The 15,957-nt window shown below is 46.9% G+C and overlaps 23 non-coding genes across 23 annotated transcripts; all 23 read left to right on the top strand.

Annotated features, from left to right (window-relative positions):
• Positions 1–485: 485 nt before the first annotated feature.
• LOC130816364 (5S ribosomal RNA) lies at positions 486–604 on the top strand. Its single transcript, XR_009042903.1, has one exon. It is a non-coding gene; the product is annotated as a 5S ribosomal RNA (ribosomal RNA).
• Positions 605–1,155: 551 nt separating this feature from the next.
• Positions 1,156–1,274, top strand: LOC130816942 (5S ribosomal RNA). Its single transcript, XR_009043473.1, has one exon. It is a non-coding gene; the product is annotated as a 5S ribosomal RNA (ribosomal RNA).
• Positions 1,275–1,832: 558 nt separating this feature from the next.
• Positions 1,833–1,951, top strand: LOC130816363 (5S ribosomal RNA). Its single transcript, XR_009042902.1, has one exon. It is a non-coding gene; the product is annotated as a 5S ribosomal RNA (ribosomal RNA).
• Positions 1,952–2,502: 551 nt separating this feature from the next.
• On the top strand, positions 2,503–2,621 carry LOC130816362 (5S ribosomal RNA). The gene has a single exon (XR_009042901.1). It is a non-coding gene; the product is annotated as a 5S ribosomal RNA (ribosomal RNA).
• A 553-nt stretch (positions 2,622–3,174) lies between these two features.
• Positions 3,175–3,293, top strand: LOC130816361 (5S ribosomal RNA). Its single transcript, XR_009042900.1, has one exon. It is a non-coding gene; the product is annotated as a 5S ribosomal RNA (ribosomal RNA).
• A 551-nt stretch (positions 3,294–3,844) lies between these two features.
• On the top strand, positions 3,845–3,963 carry LOC130816941 (5S ribosomal RNA). The gene has a single exon (XR_009043472.1). It is a non-coding gene; the product is annotated as a 5S ribosomal RNA (ribosomal RNA).
• A 558-nt stretch (positions 3,964–4,521) lies between these two features.
• On the top strand, positions 4,522–4,640 carry LOC130816940 (5S ribosomal RNA). Its single transcript, XR_009043471.1, has one exon. It is a non-coding gene; the product is annotated as a 5S ribosomal RNA (ribosomal RNA).
• Positions 4,641–5,193: 553 nt separating this feature from the next.
• On the top strand, positions 5,194–5,312 carry LOC130816939 (5S ribosomal RNA). Its single transcript, XR_009043470.1, has one exon. It is a non-coding gene; the product is annotated as a 5S ribosomal RNA (ribosomal RNA).
• Positions 5,313–5,869: 557 nt separating this feature from the next.
• LOC130816938 (5S ribosomal RNA) lies at positions 5,870–5,988 on the top strand. The gene has a single exon (XR_009043469.1). It is a non-coding gene; the product is annotated as a 5S ribosomal RNA (ribosomal RNA).
• A 557-nt stretch (positions 5,989–6,545) lies between these two features.
• Positions 6,546–6,664, top strand: LOC130816937 (5S ribosomal RNA). The gene has a single exon (XR_009043468.1). It is a non-coding gene; the product is annotated as a 5S ribosomal RNA (ribosomal RNA).
• Positions 6,665–7,222: 558 nt separating this feature from the next.
• LOC130816936 (5S ribosomal RNA) lies at positions 7,223–7,341 on the top strand. Its single transcript, XR_009043467.1, has one exon. It is a non-coding gene; the product is annotated as a 5S ribosomal RNA (ribosomal RNA).
• A 553-nt stretch (positions 7,342–7,894) lies between these two features.
• On the top strand, positions 7,895–8,013 carry LOC130816935 (5S ribosomal RNA). Its single transcript, XR_009043466.1, has one exon. It is a non-coding gene; the product is annotated as a 5S ribosomal RNA (ribosomal RNA).
• Positions 8,014–8,566: 553 nt separating this feature from the next.
• Positions 8,567–8,685, top strand: LOC130816933 (5S ribosomal RNA). Its single transcript, XR_009043464.1, has one exon. It is a non-coding gene; the product is annotated as a 5S ribosomal RNA (ribosomal RNA).
• A 558-nt stretch (positions 8,686–9,243) lies between these two features.
• On the top strand, positions 9,244–9,362 carry LOC130816931 (5S ribosomal RNA). Its single transcript, XR_009043463.1, has one exon. It is a non-coding gene; the product is annotated as a 5S ribosomal RNA (ribosomal RNA).
• Positions 9,363–9,919: 557 nt separating this feature from the next.
• On the top strand, positions 9,920–10,038 carry LOC130816930 (5S ribosomal RNA). The gene has a single exon (XR_009043462.1). It is a non-coding gene; the product is annotated as a 5S ribosomal RNA (ribosomal RNA).
• Positions 10,039–10,596: 558 nt separating this feature from the next.
• LOC130816929 (5S ribosomal RNA) lies at positions 10,597–10,715 on the top strand. The gene has a single exon (XR_009043461.1). It is a non-coding gene; the product is annotated as a 5S ribosomal RNA (ribosomal RNA).
• Positions 10,716–11,268: 553 nt separating this feature from the next.
• LOC130816928 (5S ribosomal RNA) lies at positions 11,269–11,387 on the top strand. Its single transcript, XR_009043460.1, has one exon. It is a non-coding gene; the product is annotated as a 5S ribosomal RNA (ribosomal RNA).
• A 552-nt stretch (positions 11,388–11,939) lies between these two features.
• Positions 11,940–12,058, top strand: LOC130816927 (5S ribosomal RNA). The gene has a single exon (XR_009043459.1). It is a non-coding gene; the product is annotated as a 5S ribosomal RNA (ribosomal RNA).
• A 552-nt stretch (positions 12,059–12,610) lies between these two features.
• Positions 12,611–12,729, top strand: LOC130816926 (5S ribosomal RNA). Its single transcript, XR_009043458.1, has one exon. It is a non-coding gene; the product is annotated as a 5S ribosomal RNA (ribosomal RNA).
• Positions 12,730–13,287: 558 nt separating this feature from the next.
• On the top strand, positions 13,288–13,406 carry LOC130816925 (5S ribosomal RNA). The gene has a single exon (XR_009043457.1). It is a non-coding gene; the product is annotated as a 5S ribosomal RNA (ribosomal RNA).
• A 553-nt stretch (positions 13,407–13,959) lies between these two features.
• Positions 13,960–14,078, top strand: LOC130816924 (5S ribosomal RNA). The gene has a single exon (XR_009043456.1). It is a non-coding gene; the product is annotated as a 5S ribosomal RNA (ribosomal RNA).
• A 778-nt stretch (positions 14,079–14,856) lies between these two features.
• On the top strand, positions 14,857–14,975 carry LOC130816923 (5S ribosomal RNA). The gene has a single exon (XR_009043455.1). It is a non-coding gene; the product is annotated as a 5S ribosomal RNA (ribosomal RNA).
• Positions 14,976–15,528: 553 nt separating this feature from the next.
• LOC130816921 (5S ribosomal RNA) lies at positions 15,529–15,647 on the top strand. Its single transcript, XR_009043453.1, has one exon. It is a non-coding gene; the product is annotated as a 5S ribosomal RNA (ribosomal RNA).
• Positions 15,648–15,957: the final 310 nt, after the last annotated feature.

Below are 15,957 nucleotides of genomic sequence, written 5' to 3'. Positions count from 1 at the left end.
ATTTCGGTGATTATAGTAATATACTCTTTGGAAGTAATTTTATTTATAAAAATATAACTCGCAACCGGGTCCCGACCTCGAATTTACGGGCACTCGAAGGTAAGGACCAGTTGACGCGGGTCGATGCGCATACGAACGAATTGTTCGAAAGAGGCGTGCATCGGTGCGTTCGTGTAAGCGGAAATTGCACCGGACCCGTCGGAACTCCCCGCGGAAGCGTGCCTGGCATGGATGGCCTCTTGATTTCCAAGTGTTGCGCGGATTTCATAAACATTTTGTCTTTTTTTTGTTGCGAGTTCACCTTGCTTTTACAGACGGCGGACTCTTTTGGGAATGGGACAATACCGGGAGGGTGAAAAACAGTATTTGGGAAGAAGAAGGCTCGAAAGAGGGGTCTCGGTTGCGAGTTTACGAGCTTTGGAATGCTCTGGGTTTTTTTTTTGGTCGGCAATGCGCATGTATACAAATTGTTACGGTGAATGAACGGGTGCGATCATACCAGCACTAATGCACCGGATCCCATCAGAACTCCGCAGTTAAGCGTGCTTGGGCGAGAGTAGTACTAGGATGGGTGACCTCCTGGGAAGTCCTCGTGTTGCACACCTTTTTCCCTTCTTTTTTTTTTATCGTTTTCATTTGCGAATTCTTTCCGCTCCACTTGAGCAAAAGGAATTTCGGTGATTATAGTAATATACTCTTTGGAAGTAATTTTATTTATAAAAATATAACTCGCAACCGGGTCCCGACCTCGAATTTACGGGCACTCGAAGGTAAGGACCAGTTGACGCGGGTCGATGCGCATACGAACGAATTGTTCGAAAGAGGCGTGCATCGGTGCGTTCGTGTAAGCGGAAATTGCACCGGACCCGTCGGAACTCCCCGCGGAAGCGTGCCTGGCATGGATGGCCTCTTGATTTCCAAGTGTTGCGCGGATTTCATAAACATTTTGTCTTTTTTTTGTTGCGAGTTCACCTTGCTTTTACAGACGGCGGACTCTTTTGGGAATGGGACAATACCGGGAGGGTGAAAAACAGTATTTTGGAAGAAGAAGGCTCGAAAGAGGGGTCTCGGTTGCGAGTTTACGAGCTTTGGAATGCTCTGGGTTTTTTTTTGTTCGGCAATGCGCATGTATACAAATTGTTACGGTGAATGAACGGGTGCGATCATACCAGCACTAATGCACCGGATCCCATCAGAACTCCGCAGTTAAGCGTGCTTGGGCGAGAGTAGTACTAGGATGGGTGACCTCCTGGGAAGTCCTCGTGTTGCACCCCTTTTTCCCTTCTTTTTTTTTTTTTTTTATCGTTTTCATTTGCGAATTCTTTCCGCTCCACTTGAGCAAAAGGAATTTCTGTGATTATAGTAATATACTCTTTGGAAGTAATTTTATTTATAAAAATATAACTCGCAACCGGGTCCCGACCTCGAATTTACGGGCACTCGAAGGTAAGGACCAGTTGACGCGGGTCGATGCGCATACGAACGAATTGTTCGAAAGAGGCGTGCATCGGTGCGTTCGTGTAAGCGGAAATTGCACCGGACCCGTCGGAACTCCCCGCGGAAGCGTGCCTGGCATGGATGGCCTCTTGATTTCCAAGTGTTGCGCGGATTTCATAAACATTTTGTCTTTTTTTTGTTGCGAGTTCACCTTGCTTTTACAGACGGCGGACTCTTTTGGGAATGGGACAATACCGGGAGGGTGAAAAACAGTATTTGGGAAGAAGAAGGCTCGAAAGAGGGGTCTCGGTTGCGAGTTTACGAGCTTTGGAATGCTCTGGGTTTTTTTTTTGGTCGGCAATGCGCATGTATACAAATTGTTACGGTGAATGAACGGGTGCGATCATACCAGCACTAATGCACCGGATCCCATCAGAACTCCGCAGTTAAGCGTGCTTGGGCGAGAGTAGTACTAGGATGGGTGACCTCCTGGGAAGTCCTCGTGTTGCACACCTTTTTCCCTTCTTTTTTTTTTATCGTTTTCATTTGCGAATTCTTTCCGCTCCACTTGAGCAAAAGGAATTTCGGTGATTATAGTAATATACTCTTTGGAAGTAATTTTATTTATAAAAATATAACTCGCAACCGGGTCCCGACCTCGAATTTACGGGCACTCGAAGGTAAGGACCAGTTGACGCGGGTCGATGCGCATACGAACGAATTGTTCGAAAGAGGCGTGCATCGGTGCGTTCGTGTAAGCGGAAATTGCACCGGACCCGTCGGAACTCCCCGCGGAAGCGTGCCTGGCATGGATGGCCTCTTGATTTCCAAGTGTTGCGCGGATTTCATAAACATTTTGTCTTTTTTTTGTTGCGAGTTCACCTTGCTTTTACAGACGGCGGACTCTTTTGGGAATGGGACAATACCGGGAGGGTGAAAAACAGTATTTTGGAAGAAGAAGGCTCGAAAGAGGGGTCTCGGTTGCGAGTTTACGAGCTTTGGAATGCTCTGGGTTTTTTTTTGTTCGGCAATGCGCATGTATACAAATTGTTACGGTGAATGAACGGGTGCGATCATACCAGCACTAATGCACCGGATCCCATCAGAACTCCGCAGTTAAGCGTGCTTGGGCGAGAGTAGTACTAGGATGGGTGACCTCCTGGGAAGTCCTCGTGTTGCACACCTTTTTCCCTTCTTTTTTTTTTTATCGTTTTCATTTGCGAATTCTTTCCGCTCCACTTGAGCAAAAGGAATTTCGGTGATTATAGTAATATACTCTTTGGAAGTAATTTTATTTATAAAAATATAACTCGCAACCGGGTCCCGACCTCGAATTTACGGGCACTCGAAGGTAAGGACCAGTTGACGCGGGTCGATGCGCATACGAACGAATTGTTCGAAAGAGGCGTGCATCGGTGCGTTCGTGTAAGCGGAAATTGCACCGGACCCGTCGGAACTCCCCGCGGAAGCGTGCCTGGCATGGATGGCCTCTTGATTTCCAAGTGTTGCGCGGATTTCATAAACATTTTGTCTTTTTTTTGTTGCGAGTTCACCTTGCTTTTACAGACGGCGGACTCTTTTGGGAATGGGACAATACCGGGAGGGTGAAAAACAGTATTTTGGAAGAAGAAGGCTCGAAAGAGGGGTCTCGGTTGCGAGTTTACGAGCTTTGGAATGCTCTGGGTTTTTTTTTTGGTCGGCAATGCGCATGTATACAAATTGTTACGGTGAATGAACGGGTGCGATCATACCAGCACTAATGCACCGGATCCCATCAGAACTCCGCAGTTAAGCGTGCTTGGGCGAGAGTAGTACTAGGATGGGTGACCTCCTGGGAAGTCCTCGTGTTGCACACCTTTTTCCCTTCTTTTTTTTTTATCGTTTTCATTTGCGAATTCTTTCCGCTCCACTTGAGCAAAAGGAATTTCGGTGATTATAGTAATATACTCTTTGGAAGTAATTTTATTTATAAAAATATAACTCGCAACCGGGTCCCGACCTCGAATTTACGGGCACTCGAAGGTAAGGACCAGTTGACGCGGGTCGATGCGCATACGAACGAATTGTTCGAAAGAGGCGTGCATCGGTGCGTTCGTGTAAGCGGAAATTGCACCGGACCCGTCGGAACTCCCCGCGGAAGCGTGCCTGGCATGGATGGCCTCTTGATTTCCAAGTGTTGCGCGGATTTCATAAACATTTTGTCTTTTTTTTGTTGCGAGTTCACCTTGCTTTTACAGACGGCGGACTCTTTTGGGAATGGGACAATACCGGGAGGGTGAAAAACAGTATTTTGGAAGAAGAAGGCTCGAAAGAGGGGTCTCGGTTGCGAGTTTACGAGCTTTGGAATGCTCTGGGTTTTTTTTTGTTCGGCAATGCGCATGTATACAAATTGTTACGGTGAATGAACGGGTGCGATCATACCAGCACTAATGCACCGGATCCCATCAGAACTCCGCAGTTAAGCGTGCTTGGGCGAGAGTAGTACTAGGATGGGTGACCTCCTGGGAAGTCCTCGTGTTGCACCCCTTTTTCCCTTCTTTTTTTTTTTTTTTTATCGTTTTCATTTGCGAATTCTTTCCGCTCCACTTGAGCAAAAGGAATTTCTGTGATTATAGTAATATACTCTTTGGAAGTAATTTTATTTATAAAAATATAACTCGCAACCGGGTCCCGACCTCGAATTTACGGGCACTCGAATGTAAGGACCCGTTGACGCGGGTCGATGCGCATACGAACGAATTGTTCGAAAGAGGCGTGCATCGGTGCGTTCGTGTAAGCGGAAATTGCACCGGACCCGTCGGAACTCCCCGCGGAAGCGTGCCTGGCATGGATGGCCTCTTGATTTCCAAGTGTTGCGCGGATTTCATAAACATTTTGTCTTTTTTTTGTTGCGAGTTCACCTTGCTTTTACAGACGGCGGACTCTTTTGGGAATGGGACAATACCGGGAGGGTGAAAAACAGTATTTTGGAAGAAGAAGGCTCGAAAGAGGGGTCTCGGTTGCGAGTTTACGAGCTTTGGAATGCTCTGGGTTTTTTTTTTGGTCGGCAATGCGCATGTATACAAATTGTTACGGTGAATGAACGGGTGCGATCATACCAGCACTAATGCACCGGATCCCATCAGAACTCCGCAGTTAAGCGTGCTTGGGCGAGAGTAGTACTAGGATGGGTGACCTCCTGGGAAGTCCTCGTGTTGCACCCCTTTTTCCCTTCTTTTTTTTTTTTATCGTTTTCATTTGCGAATTCTTTCCGCTCCACTTGAGCAAAAGGCATTTCGGTGATTATAGTAATATACTCTTTGGAAGTAATTTTATTTATAAAAATATAACTCGCAACCGGGTCCCGACCTCGAATTTACGGGCACTCGAAGGTAAGGACCCGTTGACGCGGGTCGATGCGCATACGAACGAATTGTTCGAAAGAGGCGTGCATCGGTGCGTTCGTGTAAGCGGAAATTGCACCGGACCCGTCGGAACTCCCCGCGGAAGCGTGCCTGGCATGGATGGCCTCTTGATTTCCAAGTGTTGCGCGGATTTCATAAACATTTTGTCTTTTTTTTGTTGCGAGTTCACCTTGCTTTTACAGACGGCGGACTCTTTTGGGAATGGGACAATACCGGGAGGGTGAAAAACAGTATTTTGGAAGAAGAAGGCTCGAAAGAGGGGTCTCGGTTGCGAGTTTACGAGCTTTGGAATGCTCTGGGTTTTTTTTTGTTCGGCAATGCGCATGTATACAAATTGTTACGGTGAATGAACGGGTGCGATCATACCAGCACTAATGCACCGGATCCCATCAGAACTCCGCAGTTAAGCGTGCTTGGGCGAGAGTAGTACTAGGATGGGTGACCTCCTGGGAAGTCCTCGTGTTGCACCCCTTTTTCCCTTCTTTTTTTTTTTTTTTTATCGTTTTCATTTGCGAATTCTTTCCGCTCCACTTGAGCAAAAGGAATTTCTGTGATTATAGTAATATACTCTTTGGAAGTAATTTTATTTATAAAAATATAACTCGCAACCGGGTCCCGACCTCGAATTTACGGGCACTCGAATGTAAGGAGCCGTTGACGCGGGTCGATGCGCATACGAACGAATTGTTCGAAAGAGGCGTGCATCGGTGCGTTCGTGTAAGCGGAAATTGCACCGGACCCGTCGGAACTCCCCGCGGAAGCGTGCCTGGCATGGATGGCCTCTTGATTTCCAAGTGTTGCGCGGATTTCATAAACATTTTGTCTTTTTTTTGTTGCGAGTTCACCTTGCTTTTACAGACGGCGGACTCTTTTGGGAATGGGACAATACCGGGAGGGTGAAAAACAGTATTTTGGAAGAAGAAGGCTCGAAAGAGGGGTCTCGGTTGCGAGTTTACGAGCTTTGGAATGCTCTGGGTTTTTTTTTGTTCGGCAATGCGCATGTATACAAATTGTTACGGTGAATGAACGGGTGCGATCATACCAGCACTAATGCACCGGATCCCATCAGAACTCCGCAGTTAAGCGTGCTTGGGCGAGAGTAGTACTAGGATGGGTGACCTCCTGGGAAGTCCTCGTGTTGCACCCCTTTTTCCCTTCTTTTTTTTTTTTTTTTATCGTTTTCATTTGCGAATTCTTTCCGCTCCACTTGAGCAAAAGGAATTTCTGTGATTATAGTAATATACTCTTTGGAAGTAATTTTATTTATAAAAATATAACTCGCAACCGGGTCCCGACCTCGAATTTACGGGCACTCGAATGTAAGGACCCGTTGACGCGGGTCGATGCGCATACGAACGAATTGTTCGAAAGAGGCGTGCATCGGTGCGTTCGTGTAAGCGGAAATTGCACCGGACCCGTCGGAACTCCCCGCGGAAGCGTGCCTGGCATGGATGGCCTCTTGATTTCCAAGTGTTGCGCGGATTTCATAAACATTTTGTCTTTTTTTTGTTGCGAGTTCACCTTGCTTTTACAGACGGCGGACTCTTTTGGGAATGGGACAATACCGGGAGGGTGAAAAACAGTATTTTGGAAGAAGAAGGCTCGAAAGAGGGGTCTCGGTTGCGAGTTTACGAGCTTTGGAATGCTCTGGGTTTTTTTTTGTTCGGCAATGCGCATGTATACAAATTGTTACGGTGAATGAACGGGTGCGATCATACCAGCACTAATGCACCGGATCCCATCAGAACTCCGCAGTTAAGCGTGCTTGGGCGAGAGTAGTACTAGGATGGGTGACCTCCTGGGAAGTCCTCGTGTTGCACCCCTTTTTCCCTTCTTTTTTTTTTTTTTTTATCGTTTTCATTTGCGAATTCTTTCCGCTCCACTTGAGCAAAAGGAATTTCTGTGATTATAGTAATATACTCTTTGGAAGTAATTTTATTTATAAAAATATAACTCGCAACCGGGTCCCGACCTCGAATTTACGGGCACTCGAATGTAAGGACCCGTTGACGCGGGTCGATGCGCATACGAACGAATTGTTCGAAAGAGGCGTGCATCGGTGCGTTCGTGTAAGCGGAAATTGCACCGGACCCGTCGGAACTCCCCGCGGAAGCGTGCCTGGCATGGATGGCCTCTTGATTTCCAAGTGTTGCGCGGATTTCATAAACATTTTGTCTTTTTTTTGTTGCGAGTTCACCTTGCTTTTACAGACGGCGGACTCTTTTGGGAATGGGACAATACCGGGAGGGTGAAAAACAGTATTTTGGAAGAAGAAGGCTCGAAAGAGGGGTCTCGGTTGCGAGTTTACGAGCTTTGGAATGCTCTGGGTTTTTTTTTTGGTCGGCAATGCGCATGTATACAAATTGTTACGGTGAATGAACGGGTGCGATCATACCAGCACTAATGCACCGGATCCCATCAGAACTCCGCAGTTAAGCGTGCTTGGGCGAGAGTAGTACTAGGATGGGTGACCTCCTGGGAAGTCCTCGTGTTGCACCCCTTTTTCCCTTGTTTTTTTTTTTTATCGTTTTCATTTGCGAATTCTTTCCGCTCCACTTGAGCAAAAGGCATTTCGGTGATTATAGTAATATACTCTTTGGAAGTAATTTTATTTATAAAAATATAACTCGCAACCGGGTCCCGACCTCGAATTTACGGGCACTCGAAGGTAAGGACCCGTTGACGCGGGTCGATGCGCATACGAACGAATTGTTCGAAAGAGGCGTGCATCGGTGCGTTCGTGTAAGCGGAAATTGCACCGGACCCGTCGGAACTCCCCGCGGAAGCGTGCCTGGCATGGATGGCCTCTTGATTTCCAAGTGTTGCGCGGATTTCATAAACATTTTGTCTTTTTTTTGTTGCGAGTTCACCTTGCTTTTACAGACGGCGGACTCTTTTGGGAATGGGACAATACCGGGAGGGTGAAAAACAGTATTTTGGAAGAAGAAGGCTCGAAAGAGGGGTCTCGGTTGCGAGTTTACGAGCTTTGGAATGCTCTGGGTTTTTTTTTGTTCGGCAATGCGCATGTATACAAATTGTTACGGTGAATGAACGGGTGCGATCATACCAGCACTAATGCACCGGATCCCATCAGAACTCCGCAGTTAAGCGTGCTTGGGCGAGAGTAGTACTAGGATGGGTGACCTCCTGGGAAGTCCTCGTGTTGCACCCCTTTTTCCCTTCTTTTTTTTTTTTATCGTTTTCATTTGCGAATTCTTTCCGCTCCACTTGAGCAAAAGGCATTTCGGTGATTATAGTAATATACTCTTTGGAAGTAATTTTATTTATAAAAATATAACTCGCAACCGGGTCCCGACCTCGAATTTACGGGCACTCGAAGGTAAGGACCCGTTGACGCGGGTCGATGCGCATACGAACGAATTGTTCGAAAGAGGCGTGCATCGGTGCGTTCGTGTAAGCGGAAATTGCACCGGACCCGTCGGAACTCCCCGCGGAAGCGTGCCTGGCATGGATGGCCTCTTGATTTCCAAGTGTTGCGCGGATTTCATAAACATTTTGTCTTTTTTTTGTTGCGAGTTCACCTTGCTTTTACAGACGGCGGACTCTTTTGGGAATGGGACAATACCGGGAGGGTGAAAAACAGTATTTTGGAAGAAGAAGGCTCGAAAGAGGGGTCTCGGTTGCGAGTTTACGAGCTTTGGAATGCTCTGGGTTTTTTTTTGTTCGGCAATGCGCATGTATACAAATTGTTACGGTGAATGAACGGGTGCGATCATACCAGCACTAATGCACCGGATCCCATCAGAACTCCGCAGTTAAGCGTGCTTGGGCGAGAGTAGTACTAGGATGGGTGACCTCCTGGGAAGTCCTCGTGTTGCACCCCTTTTTCCCTTCTTTTTTTTTTTTTTTTTATCGTTTTCATTTGCGAATTCTTTCCGCTCCACTTGAGCAAAAGGAATTTCTGTGATTATAGTAATATACTCTTTGGAAGTAATTTTATTTATAAAAATATAACTCGCAACCGGGTCCCGACCTCGAATTTACGGGCACTCGAATGTAAGGAGCCGTTGACGCGGGTCGATGCGCATACGAACGAATTGTTCGAAAGAGGCGTGCATCGGTGCGTTCGTGTAAGCGGAAATTGCACCGGACCCGTCGGAACTCCCCGCGGAAGCGTGCCTGGCATGGATGGCCTCTTGATTTCCAAGTGTTGCGCGGATTTCATAAACATTTTGTCTTTTTTTTGTTGCGAGTTCACCTTGCTTTTACAGACGGCGGACTCTTTTGGGAATGGGACAATACCGGGAGGGTGAAAAACAGTATTTTGGAAGAAGAAGGCTCGAAAGAGGGGTCTCGGTTGCGAGTTTACGAGCTTTGGAATGCTCTGGGTTTTTTTTTGTTCGGCAATGCGCATGTATACAAATTGTTACGGTGAATGAACGGGTGCGATCATACCAGCACTAATGCACCGGATCCCATCAGAACTCCGCAGTTAAGCGTGCTTGGGCGAGAGTAGTACTAGGATGGGTGACCTCCTGGGAAGTCCTCGTGTTGCACCCCTTTTTCCCTTCTTTTTTTTTTTTTTTTATCGTTTTCATTTGCGAATTCTTTCCGCTCCACTTGAGCAAAAGGAATTTCTGTGATTATAGTAATATACTCTTTGGAAGTAATTTTATTTATAAAAATATAACTCGCAACCGGGTCCCGACCTCGAATTTACGGGCACTCGAATGTAAGGACCCGTTGACGCGGGTCGATGCGCATACGAACGAATTGTTCGAAAGAGGCGTGCATCGGTGCGTTCGTGTAAGCGGAAATTGCACCGGACCCGTCGGAACTCCCCGCGGAAGCGTGCCTGGCATGGATGGCCTCTTGATTTCCAAGTGTTGCGCGGATTTCATAAACATTTTGTCTTTTTTTTGTTGCGAGTTCACCTTGCTTTTACAGACGGCGGACTCTTTTGGGAATGGGACAATACCGGGAGGGTGAAAAACAGTATTTTGGAAGAAGAAGGCTCGAAAGAGGGGTCTCGGTTGCGAGTTTACGAGCTTTGGAATGCTCTGGGTTTTTTTTTGTTCGGCAATGCGCATGTATACAAATTGTTACGGTGAATGAACGGGTGCGATCATACCAGCACTAATGCACCGGATCCCATCAGAACTCCGCAGTTAAGCGTGCTTGGGCGAGAGTAGTACTAGGATGGGTGACCTCCTGGGAAGTCCTCGTGTTGCACCCCTTTTTCCCTTCTTTTTTTTTTTTTTTTATCGTTTTCATTTGCGAATTCTTTCCGCTCCACTTGAGCAAAAGGAATTTCTGTGATTATAGTAATATACTCTTTGGAAGTAATTTTATTTATAAAAATATAACTCGCAACCGGGTCCCGACCTCGAATTTACGGGCACTCGAATGTAAGGACCCGTTGACGCGGGTCGATGCGCATACGAACGAATTGTTCGAAAGAGGCGTGCATCGGTGCGTTCGTGTAAGCGGAAATTGCACCGGACCCGTCGGAACTCCCCGCGGAAGCGTGCCTGGCATGGATGGCCTCTTGATTTCCAAGTGTTGCGCGGATTTCATAAACATTTTGTCTTTTTTTTGTTGCGAGTTCACCTTGCTTTTACAGACGGCGGACTCTTTTGGGAATGGGACAATACCGGGAGGGTGAAAAACAGTATTTTGGAAGAAGAAGGCTCGAAAGAGGGGTCTCGGTTGCGAGTTTACGAGCTTTGGAATGCTCTGGGTTTTTTTTTTGGTCGGCAATGCGCATGTATACAAATTGTTACGGTGAATGAACGGGTGCGATCATACCAGCACTAATGCACCGGATCCCATCAGAACTCCGCAGTTAAGCGTGCTTGGGCGAGAGTAGTACTAGGATGGGTGACCTCCTGGGAAGTCCTCGTGTTGCACCCCTTTTTCCCTTGTTTTTTTTTTTTATCGTTTTCATTTGCGAATTCTTTCCGCTCCACTTGAGCAAAAGGCATTTCGGTGATTATAGTAATATACTCTTTGGAAGTAATTTTATTTATAAAAATATAACTCGCAACCGGGTCCCGACCTCGAATTTACGGGCACTCGAAGGTAAGGACCCGTTGACGCGGGTCGATGCGCATACGAACGAATTGTTCGAAAGAGGCGTGCATCGGTGCGTTCGTGTAAGCGGAAATTGCACCGGACCCGTCGGAACTCCCCGCGGAAGCGTGCCTGGCATGGATGGCCTCTTGATTTCCAAGTGTTGCGCGGATTTCATAAACATTTTGTCTTTTTTTTGTTGCGAGTTCACCTTGCTTTTACAGACGGCGGACTCTTTTGGGAATGGGACAATACCGGGAGGGTGAAAAACAGTATTTTGGAAGAAGAAGGCTCGAAAGAGGGGTCTCGGTTGCGAGTTTACGAGCTTTGGAATGCTCTGGGTTTTTTTTTGTTCGGCAATGCGCATGTATACAAATTGTTACGGTGAATGAACGGGTGCGATCATACCAGCACTAATGCACCGGATCCCATCAGAACTCCGCAGTTAAGCGTGCTTGGGCGAGAGTAGTACTAGGATGGGTGACCTCCTGGGAAGTCCTCGTGTTGCACCCCTTTTTCCCTTCTTTTTTTTTTTATCGTTTTCATTTGCGAATTCTTTCCGCTCCACTTGAGCAAAAGGCATTTCGGTGATTATAGTAATATACTCTTTGGAAGTAATTTTATTTATAAAAATATAACTCGCAACCGGGTCCCGACCTCGAATTTACGGGCACTCGAAGGTAAGGACCCGTTGACGCGGGTCGATGCGCATACGAACGAATTGTTCGAAAGAGGCGTGCATCGGTGCGTTCGTGTAAGCGGAAATTGCACCGGACCCGTCGGAACTCCCCGCGGAAGCGTGCCTGGCATGGATGGCCTCTTGATTTCCAAGTGTTGCGCGGATTTCATAAACATTTTGTCTTTTTTTTGTTGCGAGTTCACCTTGCTTTTACAGACGGCGGACTCTTTTGGGAATGGGACAATACCGGGAGGGTGAAAAACAGTATTTTGGAAGAAGAAGGCTCGAAAGAGGGGTCTCGGTTGCGAGTTTACGAGCTTTGGAATGCTCTGGGTTTTTTTTTGTTCGGCAATGCGCATGTATACAAATTGTTACGGTGAATGAACGGGTGCGATCATACCAGCACTAATGCACCGGATCCCATCAGAACTCCGCAGTTAAGCGTGCTTGGGCGAGAGTAGTACTAGGATGGGTGACCTCCTGGGAAGTCCTCGTGTTGCACCCCTTTTTCCCTTCTTTTTTTTTTTATCGTTTTCATTTGCGAATTCTTTCCGCTCCACTTGAGCAAAAGGCATTTCGGTGATTATAGTAATATACTCTTTGGAAGTAATTTTATTTATAAAAATATAACTCGCAACCGGGTCCCGACCTCGAATTTACGGGCACTCGAAGGTAAGGACCCGTTGACGCGGGTCGATGCGCATACGAACGAATTGTTCGAAAGAGGCGTGCATCGGTGCGTTCGTGTAAGCGGAAATTGCACCGGACCCGTCGGAACTCCCCGCGGAAGCGTGCCTGGCATGGATGGCCTCTTGATTTCCAAGTGTTGCGCGGATTTCATAAACATTTTGTCTTTTTTTTGTTGCGAGTTCACCTTGCTTTTACAGACGGCGGACTCTTTTGGGAATGGGACAATACCGGGAGGGTGAAAAACAGTATTTTGGAAGAAGAAGGCTCGAAAGAGGGGTCTCGGTTGCGAGTTTACGAGCTTTGGAATGCTCTGGGTTTTTTTTTGTTCGGCAATGCGCATGTATACAAATTGTTACGGTGAATGAACGGGTGCGATCATACCAGCACTAATGCACCGGATCCCATCAGAACTCCGCAGTTAAGCGTGCTTGGGCGAGAGTAGTACTAGGATGGGTGACCTCCTGGGAAGTCCTCGTGTTGCACCCCTTTTTCCCTTCTTTTTTTTTTTTTTTTATCGTTTTCATTTGCGAATTCTTTCCGCTCCACTTGAGCAAAAGGAATTTCTGTGATTATAGTAATATACTCTTTGGAAGTAATTTTATTTATAAAAATATAACTCGCAACCGGGTCCCGACCTCGAATTTACGGGCACTCGAATGTAAGGACCCGTTGACGCGGGTCGATGCGCATACGAACGAATTGTTCGAAAGAGGCGTGCATCGGTGCGTTCGTGTAAGCGGAAATTGCACCGGACCCGTCGGAACTCCCCGCGGAAGCGTGCCTGGCATGGATGGCCTCTTGATTTCCAAGTGTTGCGCGGATTTCATAAACATTTTGTCTTTTTTTTGTTGCGAGTTCACCTTGCTTTTACAGACGGCGGACTCTTTTGGGAATGGGACAATACCGGGAGGGTGAAAAACAGTATTTTGGAAGAAGAAGGCTCGAAAGAGGGGTCTCGGTTGCGAGTTTACGAGCTTTGGAATGCTCTGGGTTTTTTTTTTGGTCGGCAATGCGCATGTATACAAATTGTTACGGTGAATGAACGGGTGCGATCATACCAGCACTAATGCACCGGATCCCATCAGAACTCCGCAGTTAAGCGTGCTTGGGCGAGAGTAGTACTAGGATGGGTGACCTCCTGGGAAGTCCTCGTGTTGCACCCCTTTTTCCCTTGTTTTTTTTTTTTATCGTTTTCATTTGCGAATTCTTTCCGCTCCACTTGAGCAAAAGGCATTTCGGTGATTATAGTAATATACTCTTTGGAAGTAATTTTATTTATAAAAATATAACTCGCAACCGGGTCCCGACCTCGAATTTACGGGCACTCGAAGGTAAGGACCCGTTGACGCGGGTCGATGCGCATACGAACGAATTGTTCGAAAGAGGCGTGCATCGGTGCGTTCGTGTAAGCGGAAATTGCACCGGACCCGTCGGAACTCCCCGCGGAAGCGTGCCTGGCATGGATGGCCTCTTGATTTCCAAGTGTTGCGCGGATTTCATAAACATTTTGTCTTTTTTTTGTTGCGAGTTCACCTTGCTTTTACAGACGGCGGACTCTTTTGGGAATGGGACAATACCGGGAGGGTGAAAAACAGTATTTTGGAAGAAGAAGGCTCGAAAGAGGGGTCTCGGTTGCGAGTTTACGAGCTTTGGAATGCTCTGGGTTTTTTTTTGTTCGGCAATGCGCATGTATACAAATTGTTACGGTGAATGAACGGGTGCGATCATACCAGCACTAATGCACCGGATCCCATCAGAACTCCGCAGTTAAGCGTGCTTGGGCGAGAGTAGTACTAGGATGGGTGACCTCCTGGGAAGTCCTCGTGTTGCACCCCTTTTTCCCTTCTTTTTTTTTTTTTTATCGTTTTCATTTGCGAATTCTTTCCGCTCCACTTGAGCAAAAGGAATTTCTGTGATTATAGTAATATACTCTTTGGAAGTAATTTTATTTATAAAAATATAACTCGCAACCGGGTCCCGACCTCGAATTTACGGGCACTCGAATGTAAGGACCCGTTGACGCGGGTCGATGCGCATACGAACGAATTGTTCGAAAGATTCCCTTCTTTTTTTTTTTTTTTTATCGTTTTCATTTGCGAATTCTTTCCGCTCCACTTGAGCAAAAGGAATTTCTGTGATTATAGTAATATACTCTTTGGAAGTAATTTTATTTATAAAAATATAACTCGCAACCGGGTCCCGACCTCGAATTTACGGGCACTCGAATGTAAGGACCCGTTGACGCGGGTCGATGCGCATACGAACGAATTGTTCGAAAGAGGCGTGCATCGGTGCGTTCGTGTAAGCGGAAATTGCACCGGACCCGTCGGAACTCCCCGCGGAAGCGTGCCTGGCATGGATGGCCTCTTGATTTCCAAGTGTTGCGCGGATTTCATAAACATTTTGTCTTTTTTTTGTTGCGAGTTCACCTTGCTTTTACAGACGGCGGACTCTTTTGGGAATGGGACAATACCGGGAGGGTGAAAAACAGTATTTTGGAAGAAGAAGGCTCGAAAGAGGGGTCTCGGTTGCGAGTTTACGAGCTTTGGAATGCTCTGGGTTTTTTTTTTGGTCGGCAATGCGCATGTATACAAATTGTTACGGTGAATGAACGGGTGCGATCATACCAGCACTAATGCACCGGATCCCATCAGAACTCCGCAGTTAAGCGTGCTTGGGCGAGAGTAGTACTAGGATGGGTGACCTCCTGGGAAGTCCTCGTGTTGCACCCCTTTTTCCCTTCTTTTTTTTTTTTATCGTTTTCATTTGCGAATTCTTTCCGCTCCACTTGAGCAAAAGGCATTTCGGTGATTATAGTAATATACTCTTTGGAAGTAATTTTATTTATAAAAATATAACTCGCAACCGGGTCCCGACCTCGAATTTACGGGCACTCGAAGGTAAGGACCCGTTGACGCGGGTCGATGCGCATACGAACGAATTGTTCGAAAGAGGCGTGCATCGGTGCGTTCGTGTAAGCGGAAATTGCACCGGACCCGTCGGAACTCCCCGCGGAAGCGTGCCTGGCATGGATGGCCTCTTGATTTCCAAGTGTTGCGCGGATTTCATAAACATTTTGTCTTTTTTTTGTTGCGAGTTCACCTTGCTTTTACAGACGGCGGACTCTTTTGGGAATGGGACAATACCGGGAGGGTGAAAAACAGTATTTTGGAAGAAGAAGGCTCGAAAGAGGGGTCTCGGTTGCGAGTTTACGAGCTTTGGAATGCTCTGGGTTTTTTTTTGTTCGGCAATGCGCATGTATACAAATTGTTACGGTGAATGAATGGGTGCGATCATACCAGCACTAATGCACCGGATCCCATCAGAACTCCGCAGTTAAGCGTGCTTGGGCGAGAGTAGTACTAGGATGGGTGACCTCCTGGGAAGTCCTCGTGTTGCACCCCTTTTTCCCTTCTTTTTTTTTTTTATCGTTTTCATTTGCGAATTCTTTCCGCTCCACTTGAGCAAAAGGCATTTCGGTGATTATAGTAATATACTCTTTGGAAGTAATTTTATTTATAAAAATATAACTCGCAACCGGGTCCCGACCTCGAATTTACGGGCACTCGAAGGTAAGGACCCGTTGACGCGGGTCGATGCGCATACGAACGAATTGTTCGAAAGAGGCGTGCATCGGTGCGTTCGTGTAAGCGGAAATTGCACCGGACCCGTCGGAACTCCCCGCGGAAGCGTGCCTGGCATGGATGGCCTCTT

The sequence above is a fragment of the Amaranthus tricolor genome, chromosome 6, assembly GCF_026212465.1.
Source record: "Amaranthus tricolor cultivar Red isolate AtriRed21 chromosome 6, ASM2621246v1, whole genome shotgun sequence".
NCBI classification, from domain to species: Eukaryota; Viridiplantae; Streptophyta; class Magnoliopsida; order Caryophyllales; family Amaranthaceae; genus Amaranthus; species Amaranthus tricolor.
This window is presented reverse-complemented; position numbering and strand designations above follow the sequence as displayed.